The sequence below is a fragment of the Bombyx mandarina genome, chromosome 09 (genome assembly GCF_030267445.1).
Source record: "Bombyx mandarina strain Sakado chromosome 09, ASM3026744v2".
NCBI classification, from domain to species: Eukaryota; Metazoa; Arthropoda; class Insecta; order Lepidoptera; family Bombycidae; genus Bombyx; species Bombyx mandarina.
Window position 1 is genome coordinate 5,546,382 of NC_143216.1, and position 19,604 is coordinate 5,565,985.

Here is a 19,604-nt window from a genome sequence, read left to right on the forward strand (position 1 = left end):
AGAAACTAGCGACCCGCCCTCGCTTCGCTTCGGAAACATTAAAACACACATGAAACCAAAAAAAATAAATAAAAAAAAAATAAAAAAAAGTAGCCTATGTTCATCAGGGACAATGTCGGCTTCTAATGGAAAAAGAATTTTTCAAATCGGTCCAGTAGTTTCGGAGCCTATTCGAAACAAACAAACAAACAAATCTTTCCTCTTTATAATATTAGTATAGATATAGATGTTAATAATATTATGTTAAATTAGAAATTGCAAATAAAAGTAGAACTGAATAGTAATGATCTTATGAAGATAACAACTTCAATAAAATTAACTAAAACAAAAAAAAAACATACACATATTCCATCTAGATTTTCTCGTATTAATATTTTGTCATGATCACATCTTTCTGTGGAACAATGAAAAACAAAAAAAAAATACTAGTTCTACAAATATTAATAGCTTTAAATAAAGTATCTATAAGATTTCGATTCGACATACTACACTTTAGTACAAGTTTTAAAAAGTTTTCGTATGAAAGTTTTTCACACGGTGGCAATGTTAAACCCGCCCCCCTGAAGGCGGTGGGCGGGGCGGACGACTATATAAGCCTGCAATCCTGAAAGCTTCACCATTGAATTCGTGTAACCCCATCGAGTCCGTGGCACCAGCACCTACAGGTTCCCGCCATCGTATCGAAAGGTAAGTTTTATCAATCTGAACATTATCCAGGAAAAACTGGTTCAGTACTCTAGTATAAGTTTCACATACGCACCTCTTTTTATTTATTTTTATTTTACATTTACTAAGGATTTTTCATCTATGGTGTATAATGTAATTGAAAAATATAATTATATAGAGATAAAGTTTTTTTTTAGATAATAATGCCAAAAAGATTTAGCGCTAGGCAGGACTTAGCTTTGCCCTTGGCATTGCTGACTTCAATGAATAGAAATCATTTTACCCATAAAGGACATAAAAAAATTTAGTTACAATTAATAATCTTTTATTTTCTCATCACAAACCCTGAAATTGGCAATGAAAGACAAAATTATATATTTATGAATTAAAAATACAACAGATTAATTAAATGTAGTAATAACTTCTAAGACTATAAAAACTACTGAAGCATTTAAAGTAGACTTGGATGGTTCTGTTAACAGTGTCAAGTTAATTGACCGTAAATCTAAATGAGAAAGTTTATTAAAGAAAATTATGTTCGGTAAACGTTTCTCAAAACTTTTTTAATAAATTTACAAACGGAAAGCAACAAATTAAAGGTTGATCGTCTTGCTCTGTAGAAAAAAATGTGACTCTATGCTTTTTGTACTTAAATAGTTTGTTATGACATCCAATATACTTATTTATTAAAGAAAAAAATGAAAATCGTTGTATTACAAAATGAACGTAGTGCTTCATTGCAAATACGTTTTATTTGAGCAATGACGAAAACCATTAACGCTTTAGTTCTACGGAAACTTTATCAATTTCACATCGAAAGAACTTCAATTATAATTCCAAGTTACAATTTACGAGTAGTAGTAAAGTACAATTATATGTAGAATAATATATTTATTTAACATTTCACACGAAGAAATTGTTCATCTTCATAAGTTCTGTGTACTGATTTCAAAACAATAATACGGTGCACTATTTCTAACATTACAAGAATAAAAATAAAAATTTTTTTTTTTTTTTTTGCCTTGATGTGTGGACGAGCTCACAGCTCACCTGGTGTTAAGTAGTTACTGGAACCCATAGACATCTACAACGTAAATGCGCCACACACCTTGAGATATAAGTTCTAAGGTCTCAGTATAGTTACAACGACTGCCCCACCCTTCAAATCAAAACGCATTACTGCTTCACGGTAGAAATAGGCAGGGTGGTGGTACCTACCCGTGCGGACTCACAAGAGGTCCTCCTACCCAGTTCCTACCAGTAAAAATTATTATTAATATTGTAATTTTGTCATGCTCGATTTAGTAAGAAACATTAATAGATAAGAATTTTGTTATTTTTACATTAATGCTCTCTGGTAATAGTCTCTTATATTCTGGTAAATAGCTCACGGTAATGTAATAAACACGAAACAATTTCCAGCCGAATTGGCTACGAAAAATTAAACGGATAAGACCTTATATTAAAGTACTCATTAATTATTATTGACGTCTGCACAAATTTCATATGCATAATCCAAAGGCATGGAAAAAGAAAGTTAATGCGTGATAGTTTTTTCCTTAAATGAAACAAATATGTACTAACAATTTTTTTACAAAGTCTACATTAAAAAAAACGCTTTTAGTTAAAACGTATTTCCATAAAGAAATCCAAAATTTAGTTTCACCTATTTAAATAAATTTACGTAAAAAAAAAACAATAATTTCCGATTTGACCTACTAGATCTATCTTTTTCTATTCGTTTTAAAAGAAGAACCGTTTAGAAGAACTTGTTTTTGTTTCAAGCTACAACACGCATTTTTGATGAAAGTTATATTTGCAAGCAAAAATTCTGCATGAAATGCATTTCAATTAGATAGTTCAGTATATTTCCCCGATATCCAATTGTAGATAAATAAGTAAACGAATGCCAAAATTCTAAAATAACAACACCAGTAATAATTAATTAAGTGCTGTTTTTATAATAAGCACTTATAAAGACTACATATAGACAACAAAACAGAAGCCCGTCGCTTATTCACCTGTGATGTGATTGTTTTTCAACTCATTAAACCAGCCTCCCTCTATCTCTGTATCTACATGTCTTTACGGGAACTGTGTATATCATGAACATTATGTGAGCAAGAAAATAAATAAACTAGATTTTTTATTTTTTTTATTTTTATCATAACAACTTCTATGTTTTCTTTGTCAATGTTTACATTTAAAGCGTTGAATGTAATGTATGTACCCAAAGTAGCCGGCTGATTTGCATGGTTCCAAACAAACGAAGCGTTTTCTCTCGTCTATTCTCATAATTTGTATTTAATCTCTGTAAAAGGTCATCTACATTAAAACAACGGCAGTTTTCTCACGGCGCCATCCCATTAAAAAAATTACAAACGTGACGCCACACTCAGCTCTTCCTCGCGGGAGATAATTTGTGAAAATATTATAGCACCTAATTGTCGAGCCGTGGCGGTTTTCTAATATCAAATGTCCGAACAACCTTTAAAAAGGTAGCTAAGAGGCGGTTGCATAATTTTCGAATTTTATTTAAGGATAGGATAACATTTCACGGATCTTTAATGGATTATGCTAATGCAGATCATTTTTTCAAGTAGTAGTTGCCGGTTTAATCGTATTCGGATTTGGTATAGTATTTTTTTTTGATAAACATTTTAAAGACACTGATAAAGGAATAACAGAGTCCTGATGAAACGTTCACCCTAAAAAGCTCGTGAAAATAAATTATTCTGCTAATTTTTTTAAACAGAAAAATGACCATCCTTTTTCATCAAGCTCAATTAGTATTACAATAGTGTTTGCGAGGACTTATTCAGTTACAAGAGTGGCGACTTTTAAAAACAAAAACGAATAATCCAATCATATTTTAAAACATTTAGAATACCTTACGGTTTATAAGATATGTGTTTCAGGTCTATGTTAAGAACTTATAACGTCTTAAGTAAACTAAGACCGTGAGTCCCACTATTCTTATACGGAATCAGTATATTTTGTGATATGTCCATAGCCAGTCGTCCTATTTTATTGTTTATAGTTGTAATCCCACCTACTATGATATCAGTTTACGATTTTTCGTTTACATAAATGTACAAAGTTCGATTTACTTTTTTACTCATTTTAATTAATTTCCTATCTTTTAGCATTATGTACATAAAAGTTTTATTTCCACAATAACATCAGAGTATCTAACCGAGTGCAATTAAAAAATCCTCTACTATATGTACAACAGTTCTTGCTTTCAAATAATATTTAAAAAACAAGTAATTCTAAAAACCGATGTCTGAAGTTAAGCGGTTTCACTCCGTGGTGTCAGTGGCCTTCGGTGGCTGTGTAGCACCAGAAGAGTTGTGAGCTCCTACTTAATTAAGGTAACGAGAAAGTCAATGAAAATTTCTTGACGTGTAATGAATATTATGCCGAATAAGCCAAAGAGCCTTATTAGCATTATGATTATGGTCTTCAACGAGAACTCCCTTCAGTGCTATTGGAGCGGATAAACAAATATCAAGATCCTGTGGCTGTTTGATAGAAGGCAAGCCGCAAACCTTAGCAATTCGTACGGAGGAGCTTTAGTTTTGAAACAGCGGCAGTTTACTCACGCGCCCGTCTAATTCATGTAACCGCTTTTTGGTATACAAAATTACTGAGAAAATAATTTAAATAAATGACTGACAGATAGCGAACGTAGAAGTTTAGGTAAATACATAAACCTCTATCTTAGTTTTCAGTCAATTGTATATTACTTGTACAAGATTTTTGGGTGTATTGCATTAATTATCTTCTCATTATAAGTAATTCATACTTATATTTTATGTTGTTACAGAAATTTACTCGAAGGGTTCTTTAGACGCAATTTTGTGAGCAGCCCGCAAACAATTGAATTAATATGTAGCTCCTATTCATTTGCTTAAAAAAATTTATCCAAATTAAAATGCATTACAAGCTATGTTTTATATTTTTAATAGCGTAGATGTTGACCCACATTAATTGACCATCGGACTTGATATGTCAGATCTCTGAATTACAAAAACGCCTTACCATCAAATCCCGAAAACATCGTGGAATAGTTCACATGGAATGGAATGAATGAAATAACTAATTCAGGTTGAAAGCAGACATAGTCAGTTTCGCTTCATGCGAGTACAGTGGCTTACTATGTAGGATCAGACCACAGATACTTGATTAAAATCAATTTGAAAATTCCAGTTAATCAAAACTTGGTTTCTGAATTTAGGAACTCTGCGGGCATTTATGCACAATTTATTCTTCTCATTTGAATTTTAAAATCAAATCGATTAAATTGTCGACTGCCCTCAAAGCTACAACACTCAAACTAGATATCACTACATTATGCAGAGAGGGTTACTCGGAACATTCTCATAGTAATCGCCGCATTACGAAACAGTGTCAGGCTGCTTGAAAGACTATTGCTGTGAGTCTTCTCAATACCTCGCAAAAATTAATAATTCAGTAAAATAAACGAATAGGCTTTTACCTCCTTGCCGATCAATCAAGATGACGATCTCATTGTTTAAGAATTTTACTTCTTAAAATGGAGAGCCACGGAAATATCGATTCATTGAATATCGTCGATCATTCAAACGCTTCATCTGTAGATACTTATGTAAGTAAAATGAATGAATATTTTATTAAATATTTTTCCATGCAGAACGTACTTTGAGGTATAGCCGATGTATACTCAAGTAAGTTTTAAGGCTTATTTAATTATCAATAGAATAAGTACACGACCAAAGTCAAAAAATCGAACCTCGTGTAGAATACAACTGCTTACAATTGAAGTATTTCGACTAGTAACTAAAATAAGAAAAATATCATCATGTTGGAATAGAATCATCTTGTCACAGGAAGTTCAGCGGTCAAGCTCCTGATTGTCTTATATGAGGTGCGGTTAGATGTCGAAGTAATTATTGCCACGGGAAATGATGACGTTCATTTTAGACAACGCTGTTCAAACGCTATGCAATTAGAAAAAATATATTTCGTGTTTTAAAACTAACTAAAAAGTCCCAATTTTTGTAGAATACGCTTCCGACTCTGAGCTTTGTGCCAAATTTCATATGTTCAGCTCATCAATTTGTTAGTTTAAAGATAACTACAGAAATTACCTCAAAAAAAAAATACAATAAAAAAAAAGTGTTTTGTTGTCAGTTTGCGATATACTGACTACATTACGAACTAATCGGATTTGACCTATGTTTACAATTTTAATATTCTATGTATCGGGATGTAATTGAAAAACAATTACAAAATTCGAGTCTATGTAAAAGAGAGCGAGGTAATTAAGACCTTGTAAAATCAAATTACGCACTATGTCAGATGATCATTGTTTCAATTACATTCGTCATGGTTCAATTTAAAACTAACGCTTGTGTTCTTGCTCAAATATCTTTAAATGATTCATGAAAATACTGAATGATGAAAGTTTTACAATAGGTTTTGTAATGACAATATAATCGAAATACAGGATAAATGGCTTGATGGAACCTAAGTTTAATATTAGCTTCGAAGTTGTTTTACGTGTTGTTTTAAACTTCTGTTCAATCTGTCATTCATTTCTCTCAATGATTTAGTTTTAACGGAAACCGGAGAAATGCTTTATTTACTAATCCAAGCTGGCTTTAATTAGATTTCGTTGAATGTAAATAGCAATTGAATCAGACAATGCAAGTGGTTTCGTGAAAACTTCACGCTTTAATAGGTTATCCAATAAATCTAAAGACGAACAATACATTCGCAGGACAAGTTATCATCGTTAAAACTTTGTAAAACAACATCGGATTAAATTTTCGAATTGGCAAAACCGTAATTCTATTAACCGACCAATTCAAATCTCATTGAAATCGGTCGGGAAATGGAAACAAATAACTACCAATTAATTACAAAGGTTTTCTCGTTGCGGTGGCGGTGTGATTGCGTTCGACCGACCAATTCAACCGCCTAGACTAGCCATAGGAAAGCACGAATCCGGGCATATTGATAAAACAGCTTTCGACGAGAAATTTGCTAAACTCTCTAATAGCCGAAACTGTGTGGGAATTAAAATGATTTTATAGAATGGTTGTTAGTGGATAAAATGTGACATTTTGCGTTTTGAATACAAAAAAAAATTGGAATGTTTTACCTAGCCAGCGAGCCGAATAAACGATGGTTGGGTGAAATTGCGACAGGTCTTTGCAACAGCATGCGATCGTAGAATGCCTCTTAAGCTCAAGGGGAAAATTTACAAAACCATCATTAGACCCTTCGGTCAATAGTTACTATTGTTGATCGCAGATTAGACCTGTCGTGCTGTATGGATCCGAATGTTGGGCGACGAAAGTAAAGCAGAGATGCGAATCTTGAGATGGATGTGTGAAGTGACAATAATATTCAAGATAAGGAAGGAGTATATCAGAGGAAATATGAAGGTAGTCCCGGTGATTGATAAATGAAAGAGCGGACGGTTAGCGAAGTATGGACATGTGATGCGTAGAGAAGATATGCATGTGAATAGGAGATGTATGGAAATGGTAGTGTGAGGGAAGAACTCGACCGAAGAAGACATGGATGGAGTGTGTGAATGACGATATGAGAGAAAGAGGAGTGAGCGTTGAGATGACGGCTGATAGAGGAGAATAGAATAGAAAAATTCGCTGTGCCGACCCCACCTAGTGGGATAAGGTGGAGACAAAGAAGAAGAGGGTTTTACAGTCTTCGGAGTCAAAATAAGAACACAGACAATTAACACCATAGAGTTCTATATAGTACGTTATGTTAATTTATCAACTGAAATTCGATCAACAAGCAAAATATCGAACCTAAAGTCATGAATTAATTTTAAATTAAATTAAATTTAGTGTAACAGATATTTGTTTTAGATATTAATATTTTGTCACCAAATTAAATTCTCAAAATTTTGTCATATTTTAAGTAGATTAGATGTACAGACGAAATCACAGCTAATTGTACTAATCTAAATATTTACGAAAATAGACCAAGTTCATTTTGTTTCAAAAAAAATGCGCATTACAAAAGAAAAATGGTGGTTAGGACAGTTTATTCTTCTAAAAACACATTTTTTTTTTAATTGCTTAGATGGGTGGACGAGCTCACAGCCCACCTATTAAGTGGTTACTGGAGCCCATAGACATCTACAACGTAAATGCGCCACCCACCTTGAGATATAAGTTCTAAGGTCTCAGTATAGTTACAACGGCTGCTCCACCCTTCAAACCTAAACGCATTAGTGCTTCACGGCAGAAATAGGCGGAATTCTTATAACAACCTCACAATTAACGAAAAAATAATATTAATTATCTAACAGTACATTTGGAGCATCTTGAAATGTTTTGGCACTTCAGGAATTGCCGGTGAAAATGAAATTTCTTTGGAGGAAATTTAATTTAAGTGTAAACGCCTCTCCGTAGACTGCGGACCGTGACGTGGCCCGAATCAAGAATTATTGAACACTACAATGTCACATTACAGATGTAAATAGACGTTGTTTACTCTCCCCGATTTATCGCTAGAATTCATTTTAGAGATTGTGTGTGAATGAATGTTTCTCTTATCAATAATTTTAATATTTTTTTTATTTCATACATTAAATATTACAGTCGAATAAAGCTGTTGTAGCAGTATCAGAAAAGAGTTATGTTGTATGAAATACGATGCGTTTGCAAAACATACACTCAAAAATAAAGCAGAAAAGTGCAGAAATACTAGACTACTAGATTAGCATATATTTTTTTGTTTTAGTTTTATATCACAACGTAAATGCCACAGTATCCGAAATATCACAGCTTATTTCTAACCCAAAGTTAGGACTACTAACTACTAGGATCATGATCCAATAATGATTTTATTTTGCTATCGACAAAAATCACTTAGCATTATAATGAAAAGTTTATTTAAATTTTGTCGATTGAGTTAAGTATAAACTTAACGCTTTAGGCGGTCGTAAAGTATACGCCATTTGTAATGGGCCGACCCGAAATCAGCATACTCTTTGTCCGATATTCACAATATTTCTTTCATTTTGAACGTTTCAGAAGAATTAAAGGACTTAAAATGTTATTAAAAACAAAAGAAACAGCACAATAACCTAAACTTTTCTTCTGTTTTATGAAGAAAAGTATTATCGTAGTCGTACAAAAGAAAAAGTTTCTTACGGAAGGCAAAAGAAGCATTTTATAATAATATAATTTTGTCCCGAGTGCGGTACAGAAAATCACGTTTCTGACACTAGCAACTCATAGCATAAAACACGCATTCTCGATCCTGCAGACTGAATGGTAAACAGTCGACGTCGCCCAAAACACGTCATTTCCGATCCTCCCGATTCACTAACGGTGCTTTTAGGTACCCCAAGCACCGGTCATCGTTCTCGCCGAACCCATTGCTTGCGTCAGGTTTGAGCCACGTGAACTCACCTACTTGCCCGGTGACGCTGATAATATGGTCTCTCAAGGCCTTCAGCTTAGGTAGGATTTTTTTTTACAATATTAACTAACAGTATTTTTGAACTTATATTAAACGTACAAAATTGTCAAATATATTACAAGTGTTACATTAAAACAACAAATTTGATTTTTCTAAATTATTCTTAATCCAAACTTAATCATAACCCTCTATATATTAATACGTGAAGCAATAACTTTGTACCCCTTTTTACGAAAATTGCGCGGACAGAGGAGTATGAAATTTCCCACATTTATAGAGAATATAGAGGAGTGCAGAATGTTGATGTTTTTTTAAATCATGCTTAAAAATATATTTAATCGATAAAAAAATCATTACACACACTCCATGTATTTGACACACACACACGCAGACATACTATTTGTTTATTGTCAAACCTTTCTTATTGCTTATAGTCTGTGATCATATTGAGAATAGATTGAATATTGTTTGTCTTTATTAATACCTATTTGTCTTTAATGTAGTCTTGGCGAAATCTGTGATTATAGAAGTAGTAGAATCATAATAGTGTAAAGACTTATAATTTAAATTAATTATAGTCGAATTTCGACTACCAGGAGACCACTAGTTTTAACTAAAAATAGCTTTTGTGAAGATTGACGTTTTGCGTTCTTGTAAAGTGTGTCTTAACCCTAAGACTTGTTGTTAGTAATAAAATATTTTATGTGAGAATTATGCATTTTCCTTGCTCACCGGCGTAATAAAGGCATTTTAGTGTTTCATCGGCGCTCGGACACAGCGATGCTTGCACTAATAAATGCAACTGAAACCTTTTACGCGAATTAGATAAATTTACGTCTTCTGATATTCATATGAAATGGGCACCACGTGAGGTCACCCTTAAAATGTCTCATTTCAAAGTAGTATATTTTGGAAAACATCACAGCTCGTAATATTTCTAAAATTTATCTTATACGATAATAAGTAATTAGAAACATAATATACTTTAAGAAAAATTTAATTTCATGTATAATCCAAAACATGCAGTATCTACAAAGTACCTAATCATGCACAAGGGTCCCCCTAATAAATCTCAGATTTTCCATGTTTTAAAAATGCAAAAAAAGTTTTCGGATCCTGTTTGTTGTTCAGTAGACAGTTTCAGGAATTATTGTCAAAAGTTTATAACAAAATAACTTTGGAAGCCTATGTTTTTACTTAGACTTTTCGTTGTCTTTTTTGTATGATAAAAGAATTTTATGTGTATTAACTTCATCACCATTACTAAGCATTTGACGGGAAAAGGAGAAAAGATTATTTCTTAAAAAAAACGCTTCAACGTAACGTAACATTAAAAAAAAACCCAAAATAAAACTTATTCCTTAACCTACAAATGGTATTTTACCAAATTACTTGTTTTCGTTTCCAAATTACTCATTAATTTCTGCACGCTCTTACTATCTACAGAGAGATATAATTAAGCTAATTTTGTATTACAAGTGTGAGTATCGGACGTGTAATCCGGATAATTAATTTCTTTTGTTACATCTATCAAGAAGCGAGATAAAAACGTTTTTTTTTTCATTAAGTGTGAAAAATACTTCCTTATGTCGTTTGATAAAAGTAATTTGTCTCATTGACGGCTTTGCTTTTTTCGAACATTTCGAATTTATTTGTAAATTAAAAAGACTTCCAATTAATTCTTTTCACTACTACATAAAAACCAATAAATTCTTCGTTTAAAATTTTGAAAACCTCATATAACCTTAAAATTTAAAAACAAATTTACAACTGAATCGTTTAAGAAGAATAAAAAAAATTAAAACTAGCAATAAAATTTATTATCTGCTATCGACAACGTTGAATAGAAAGTTGGAACTGATGACACAGTTCGGTTTCAATCCACGTCGCCAATAGTAAGAGGTCCTATAGAAGCTTCTAACAAAAGAGGTCCCACACTTGACTATTACGAGGTTGATAACGAGCGCTCGTGTTCTGCAAACAGTGATAGCTGTTCGGAAACATTCGCTACGGCTGATAGAACTGATAAGTGACAGTGGCTGTAGTATCTTTTGTTATTAATTACCAAAGTATACGTGACGAAATTATGAGTCATTTTTATTGCATACTAGCTGACCAGGCAGACTTCGTAGTGCCTCAATCGATAAATAAAAGACCTAAATAAAGGTATAAAATAAACTTAAAACAAACAAAAGGAATCCGTCCGACAAGGACACATCAAAGGAAGAACAAAATTGTTATTTTTATTTAATTCCGAGCATTTTCATATTTATCTACCTTTCAAACCTTCTCTGGATATCCACAAATAATTCAAGACCAAAATTAGCCAATTCGGTCCAGCCGTTCTCGAGTTTTAGCGAGACTAACGAAGAGCAATTCATTTTTATATATATAGATAAACATAACTACCATATTGTGCGTATTAGAGCACTATGTATAATCCAATAAAATTTCCAAATTTTTTACTAAGATCACTTGTTTTGCCATTATACATCTACGAACTGTACCCGTCCGCTTCGCTGGCCATTTAAAATTAACATGATTATTTCTCACCCCCACAAAGATTCTCATCATTAACGCCCCCGCAGCTGGTGTAGGGAGTCCAACACTCATATAAATATTAGCCTATCCATTAGGTAAGTGTATTTTCAGCATAGGTACCAAGTTTCAAGTCAATCGGATGAATGGTTCAGTAGTTATAACGGAACATCCGTAAAAACCACTGTAGATTTACATATTAGTATAGATGTACGAAATAGGATATTTTATGATCGAGAAAAACTACAATTCGTCATACTCCAAATTGAGTTTCATGATGTATCATAAAGTAATAGTCGATTCTTGTGACTAAAGGAATTTCAATGTCTTTGGTTATTGTTGTTAATGGGACTGAGATCGATTTGTGGGCTCCCTCAATTGTATTACACTCTGTGAACTGCGGTCAGAACGCCTGCCGTCCTATTAACTCTATGTAATTCAAAACAGTATCACTGTAAAATACCATCTTGTTTCTTCATTACACTTTCCTTGTACAGGTTCATTAAGCGAATTTCGCTTCAAGTGCTGTTCAGTAATGTGAATAAATTTCATATTTTCTAAATGAAGATGAGATTTTACAGTGTACAATGTGTGTAATTTGTAAAATTTTATTGAGATTTTTCTACGTAGCGTACGAGTTTTTTCTTAATCAAATCTATTCAGAGTGATTTAATTTGAATATGGTTATATAGAGGTAGTTTTAGAAGACACGCGCGGTTTTTTTTTGGCATTGTTAAATCTGCAAATTTGACCGAACGGTATGACATCAAATTTAATAAGTTTAAGACTTAGTAACGCCTTGGATATACATACGGTTAAAAACAATGTAACTTTTGTATTTCAGATGAGATACTCATATTTTTTGGAATAATAAATATCACATACAAACTCCGGAACTAGTTTATTTGGGAAAGCGGAGGGGCCTTCCCGGGCTTGAGGACGATCATGCTCAATTACAACTTTTCCACTAAATCGAATATTAATATGTAATATTTAAATCACGTCACCTGTCGTTATAAATTTTATTGTTCACAATAATTAGAGAAACATTAAATATGCTCAATTTCGAAATTTTTCCTCTTTTTTTGTTGCTAAGATGGGTGGGCGAGCTCACAACCCACCTGGTGTTAAGTGGTTACTGGAGCCCATAGACATCTATGACGTAAATGCGCCACCCACGCCACCCACTTTGAGATATAATTTCTGTCTCAAGTATAGTTACAACGGCTGCCCCACCCTTCAAACCGAAACGCATTACTGCTTCACGGCAGAAATAGGCAGGGCGGTGGTCATCCAACCATCAGTTATTGAGGACCATGTTAGTCTTGGCTTAATGGAAAGCTATCAAACCCTATAGAAAAATAATTGGTTACATCGTCATTACACGTAGTACATTTTTCATGTGATTATCAAAATTGGATTCATTGTGATACATTTGTAATAGTGAACTTCTATTGAGTCTTCAATTTTAACAAACAAAGTTCCAATGGACGTTGGAATTTATTTGTTAAAAGCCGGAGCGTATTATTAAGAAGCCATGACGTGCCTTCGTGAAAATTTACGGGCCTACTGACAACGAGGTCGATCTACAATCAAAATTGTTTTATATTAGTTATTAGCAATTAATCCTTGACTTTGTGACCTTTTCTTTTTGATTTAACATTTGTACGGAATTATGCCCAAGAATTCATTAACGTTACGCTAAAATAAACTGCTTTAATGTATGCAAAATCATGCTTAAGTTGATCTTCATAACTGTCTCTTTAGAACAATGATAAAAAACGGTTGAGATTATAATATCAAACTTATGTAATCTGTTTACAGTTATTTTAACACTGAGATAAAAAACACTTCTTTAATTTTACAGTTCCTTACTAAAAAGAGGAAACTCGTTAGTCTCTATGAATAATCTAGATCTTTCTTTTACTTCAGCTCACAGCCTTGATATTAGATTCAGACATTTCTTCTTTATGATTTTTATTATACAAAAGCCTATTAAAATACGCGCAATGAGTTTTGTACCTATAATAAATAAAAATAAATCGTTTTTCTTTTAAATCATATGTTTCATGTAAGTGAGAGTCGAATAATTGAATCATATAAGGTCTACTCGCAAAAACACGACTGACTTCACAAAGTTTAGCATACTTGATCAAATTTCACTTAATTTGCGAAATTAATGAACTGGGAAAAACACATGTAACACAAAACCAGTCGCAATCCCATCCCGTGTCTAAATTTATTCAAATCTGATTTTTGATCAGAGGCTCGGCTGCTTCCGGTCCGACATCCGGTGACATGGTCGCCTCTGAATAATACCTCTTATTTAAGGAAATTTAATTTTTCGCACAGCCCTTTAATTTCGTCATCCCATTTTAGACATGCGATCTGTGAGTGTCAAGTAAATTCGGCTCACATATTAATTAAAATGTTTTGTTGTAGTTTATTAGCTGTATTTTTGTTTATAATTTATGCAGACGCGGGATAGTTTCTCCCGCAGCTCACCCACTGGTTTAAGTAGTTACCGGAGTCATAAACATCACAATTTGAATGTTTGAGACATACCGGTACACCTGAATTACTTTCATTTTAATATTCACGATTGACTTCCACGGTGAAGGAATAAATAATATCGTGTAATAAAAAAAAACCCGATAAATTATAATTTGCGTAATCACTGGTGGTAGGACCCCTTGTGAGTCCGCGCGGGTAGGTGCCACCACCCCGTCTATTTCTGCCGTGAAAGCAGTAATGCGTTTCGGTTTGAAGGGTGGGGCAGCCGTTGTAACTAACTAACTATACTGAGACCTTAGAACTTATATCTCAAGCTGGGTGGCGCATTTACATTGTAGACGTCTATGAGCTCTAGTAACCACTTAACACCAGGTGGGCTGTGAACTCGTCCACCGATCTAAGCAATAAATAAATAAAAACTTTGTACAACGGGTTTTCAACCCTTGAAAGAGGAACGAATGGTTGTTGCGTGGCAGAAATAGCTAGGGTAGTGGTACTTACCCGTGCGGGTTTACACTACGCCGTATAATGAATTAAATTAGTTAGAGACTACATTTTTTTTTATCGATACGTGATGTTATAATGATGTTTGTTTTATCGATACATGATGATATCTGCGAATCTAAGTCTCTAAGTTGCAAATGTTTTACTAGTGCTATGACTTACGGAGCCGAAACGTGGACACTCACAGTACGGTTGGTCCATCAACTCAAAGTCGCTCAGCGAGCCATGGAAAGAGAATGGAAGAGAACTCAGCTTCCCCGGGAAGACCGTCAGCGGTTTCTAGTTGCTCATAACTACTTTCATCCCTCTTGCGTTGATAGCCTGTCTCTAGAATCCATAGAAAATATCATATGTAACTTGAAAAGACAGAACGAGAACTCAATTTCAGTAACGGTTACCCACCTTTCTAACTAGTATTCTTGATTGCTTCAGGACAGAATTGTACCTAATACTGGTTTGTATCTGGTGATACTCTTGGACACTTCAAAGTTGAATGCCAATGTACAATGCTCGTGGAAGTTTATCCTGATTGGTAGTCCCCCTTGCTTACAATTTATTTTGCTGAAGTTTGATTAAATAATCGAAGGTAAACCGTAAAATTCGTTGAACATACATACAGCGTAAACGATATATTGTATTTTGTGAACTGTAAATTTACTTTACCTTACTTAAAAAAAAACCCAAAAGAGGTTCGGTTAGTCGGAAAGTTAGCCGTTTCACCTTAAGGACTCGTTAAAAGTTTGTTAAAATTTTTCCGGCAATTATTATTAAGGTTTATCAATTAACAAGTTTAGGTTAGTTAAGATTCGGTTGTATTATGAGCGAATTTGATTTTTTTATTTAAAAATTTAAATCATTTCTTTCAATGCAGCAATTACGATACGCCAGGAGCGTATTAAGGTTACGTGCTCTCAAAAAATAGGTTAAGTATTGTTAGCTTATAATAATTTATTATTCACTTCTTATTGACATTGAAGTGCTTGTGAAACAACAAAGTTTTGCTAAAAAGTTTGGTAAAAGCTATTCTAAAAGTAAAGTTTTAACAAGATAGGAACATAGACACTTTCATACTTTCCGGCAATATGAAGAGAAAGCGCCGTCGTAACCTTGCTACAAAAGCTGTGCATACAATATTGAGCATGACTTTTGAATGTGCACGGTTTAATGGGGTACCCTAAGAGCTACTACTTCTAGCAGTAGTCAATATACGAAATTAAAAGATAATAATCTGTCAGATTATCAATCAAAAGATATCTACGCATCTTTTTCACTATTGCCGGTCTATGTTTATCGGATTAACCCCAATATTGTTGAATGCCTGGAATTGCTGCCAAGAGCTGATCTATTTTTAAGTATTTATGTATTCCGATTTTGAAGATTAGCCTGATGATTATTTTAATAATCCAGACCACGACCTTATGTCACCAGACGGTAACTGTATGGGTGGTGTGGAGATAGTGAATAGAAACAAGTTGGGCTTTTTACTATTGTAAACTTTCGTATAAAATTTTCGTATATAAATTTTGAAGCCCTAAAAATGAAATGCTTAAGTTCAAAGTTAAGTTTTTAAAATTGTATATTCAAAATTAAAATATCCTTTGCAGTAGTAGCATTCAGTTCTACAAAATTTACACAACATAATTTTCAAGTAAATTTTGATTCGTTTTCGGTCGACCCGTCCACGCCCCTAAACTTTGTTTTTCCCACGTTTGATTGCATGTTTAGGTTTGCAATTAACCAAACACATGAAATTAATTTAATATTTACATTTAACATAAACTGTATTTAGGTTTAATACAAACGTATGGAGTAAACGGCGGGACCCACGTGCATCCGAAGACCCCTTGCCATCATTACCGAAGTGAGTGCCTCTACCAATGATTTGAAAATTTTATAAAATACAAGCGGCCCGCTCCGGCTCCGATCGGGTCTTTAACAAAAAATTCAAAGATATTTGACGTTGTTTTATTTTTTAAACAAAAGAACACTTATTGCGGCATTACTATAACAGTTAGAAATATGCTGTCGCGAAACTTTTTGTATATAATAATGTATTCTACAAAGTCGTAGTACATTATTTTATTCTATCATCAATAGTTTTCGCAGGGCGCGCGATGTAAAGAATATTTTAGGTAATTTTTTTACACCTGGGTTACATTATTGGAGTTTTAGTAAGGATCCCTAATTTTTTTCAAAAAAGATTATAGTCAATGTTACTCAAGAATAGTGTAGCTTCCAAACAGTGAAGGAATTTTTCAAATCTGTTCGGTAGTTTTGGAGCCTATTCAATACAAACAAACAAATCTTTCCTCTTTATAATATTAGTATAGATATCTATGCAGATACTTTACTAGTTTTTTGTTTTAAATGTTGAATTTAATGAAACCGATCGTTCAATATCTCGTTTAAACAGTGAGATTCAAAGTTTAATTAACAACTAACCCTGTTCTCTAACAGAATAAACTCATGCCTCCTGGCGTAATGTACATACATAAATATTTGCTTAAATCTTAATGCTTCTTTAGAGTATTAAATTTGGCGGTTACGACTCCCTTCAAGTCATTTATTTTACCAACAAACGTAACTTGAAATAAGTCTTATTAAACTTGTTCAATAACAAGACGATTATTTGAATGTGTGTGGTCGCTAGCTAAATTATTATATAATTATAAAATATTAAATGTTACTGGTGGTAGGACCTCTTGTGAGCCCGCACGGGTAGGTACCACCGCTCTGGCTATTTCTGTCGTGAAGCAGTAATGCGTTTCGGTTTGAAGGGTGAGGCAGCCGTTGTAACTGAGACCTTAGAACTTATATCTCAAGGTGGGTGGCGCATTTACGTTGTAGATATCTATGGGCTCCAGTAACCACTTAACACCAGGTGGGCTGTGAGATCCACCCATCTAAGCAATAAAAAAAAATGTATTATAAGACGTAATGTAGCATAGCACTATATCTAAAGTCCTCCCGGAGGAATACTTACGCTTCGAGAAATACAAATTTTGTACAGATTTCGAGATATAACATTCGTATTGTAATATGTTTCCGATTAGCAGAAACATACGTATTGTGCCTATATATTGTATATTGTGTATACTTGTATTACAAAGGTCCCTAATGAGACTATAGTATTTCTATACTAAATACAATTGAGAACCTCGTCTATTATTAGTTTAATTAGATACAATCCAAATGTTTACACATACGATATAGAAAACGTCGAAGAACGCTTCGCACCCCAAGATTTTCATCGCGAAACAACTCTTCGCATCCTCCAAAAGGATTATTGTATCGATTTTGCATATTTCTTGTTTAAAATTCTATTTATGTTTGATTAATGTTTGATTAAAATTTTATTCATTAGCATACATCGGAACGTGCCAAGAAATTGTATTAAAATATATTCATAATTTGAGTAAAGCTGAATTTATTTCAAAACCAGAGTCCTTTCAGTTACGTTAAATTGATTAGTCGTTTTCGTAATTCCGTATTTAAACAAAAGGACTGGTAAATATTACAAATTGTTGAAGGTGAAATGTTCGAGTTAAGAGGGCGCCATTTTGTATAACAGTTTCGCAAAATTAATGTATTTTCTAAATTTTAAAACATACAAAGGACAGATTGCGAAAGATATATAAGAAAAACGTGACAACATGACGTGCATATTATTGAATGTAATATTGAAGCGTTGAAGATTTTCAATATAAAATTACGTCCACACACAGTCTAACACAACAAAGATCAAAGTAGTATATATTGATAAACCAAATATCCCAAAGTAAGCAAATTGCAGACTAACTTAAGGACGATAAGCTCGGTGCATACGAAATTTGTATGTACATATGTATTCTGTTTCAAAAGCAAACCTTGTCATCACTTTCCAATGAACGTGGTTAGCCCTTAATGAGGTTACGGTCGCAGCTCTCGACTGACTTTATTACGGGCAAAATGTTGTTAAAGGTTATAAGATTGCGATGTGGCCAATAAGCTTGTATTTTGTAGTTCCAGCGCTTATCGGGTGCTGGGTTAATCGTATTTTCGGTAGCTCAAATTTGGGATGTCCGAACGGCCAGAAATGTGAGAATATTGCGAAACTGAATTACCAACACGACGACAAAACCCGTTTAAAATAACCTCTGGTTTTCTCAGATCAATATTTTTTTAAATAGTTCAATATTTTTTAAGTCAATAAGTTAGTTAGTGATTTATATTTAATTTTTTTTTTGATTGATTAGATAGGTTGACGAGCCCACAGCCCACCTGGTGTTAAGTGGAGCCCATAGACATCTACAACGTAAATGCGCCACCCACCTTGAGATGTAAGTTCTAAGGTCTCACTATAGTTACAACGGCTACCCCACCCTTCAAACAGAAACGCATTACTGTTTCACGGCAGAAATAGGCGGGGGTGGTGGTAACTACCAGTGCGGACTCAAAAGAGGTCCTACTATCAGTCATTACACAAATTATAATTTTGCGAGATTGATTTTTAATACACGATGTTATTCCTTCACCGTGGAAGTCAATCGTGAACATTTGTTAAGTACGTATTTCATTAGAAAAATTGGTACCCGCCTGCGGGATTCGAACACCGGTGCATCGCTAGATACGAGTGCAACGGACGTCTTATCCTTTAGGTCACGACGAATTAAATGGATTGAAGGGATTTTTGTGACATAACATATTTATAACATTTCATTAATTCGGTTTTCTTGATTGTTACAGGTCAAACAAAGCTACCAAATCTAGGTAAGTAATTGTGTAATATATGAATATGTGGTGAACATTAAAAGCCCAACGACGGTATGTCATGCTGTAAATTAACAGATTGCATGCCAAGGTATCATTGAGACTGATATACAGTCTTACGTGCAACGGTCGCGATGTCCACTCACCAAGGGCGAGACAGAGAATAATTATCACGTAACATGATT

General features: G+C 33.6%; 1 protein-coding gene across 1 annotated transcript in view; it reads left to right on the forward strand.

The window, feature by feature from the left end:
- The first annotated feature begins 583 nt into the window (after nt 1-583).
- sNPF (short neuropeptide F precursor) overlaps nt 584-19,604 on the forward strand; it is a 45,670-nt gene continuing 26,649 nt past the window's right edge. Inside the window, exons 1-2 of the mRNA XM_028171532.2 lie at nt 584-687; nt 19,396-19,419. The gene's annotated coding sequence lies outside the window, so the exon portion shown is untranslated. The remainder of the gene's footprint in view (nt 688-19,395; nt 19,420-19,604) is intronic.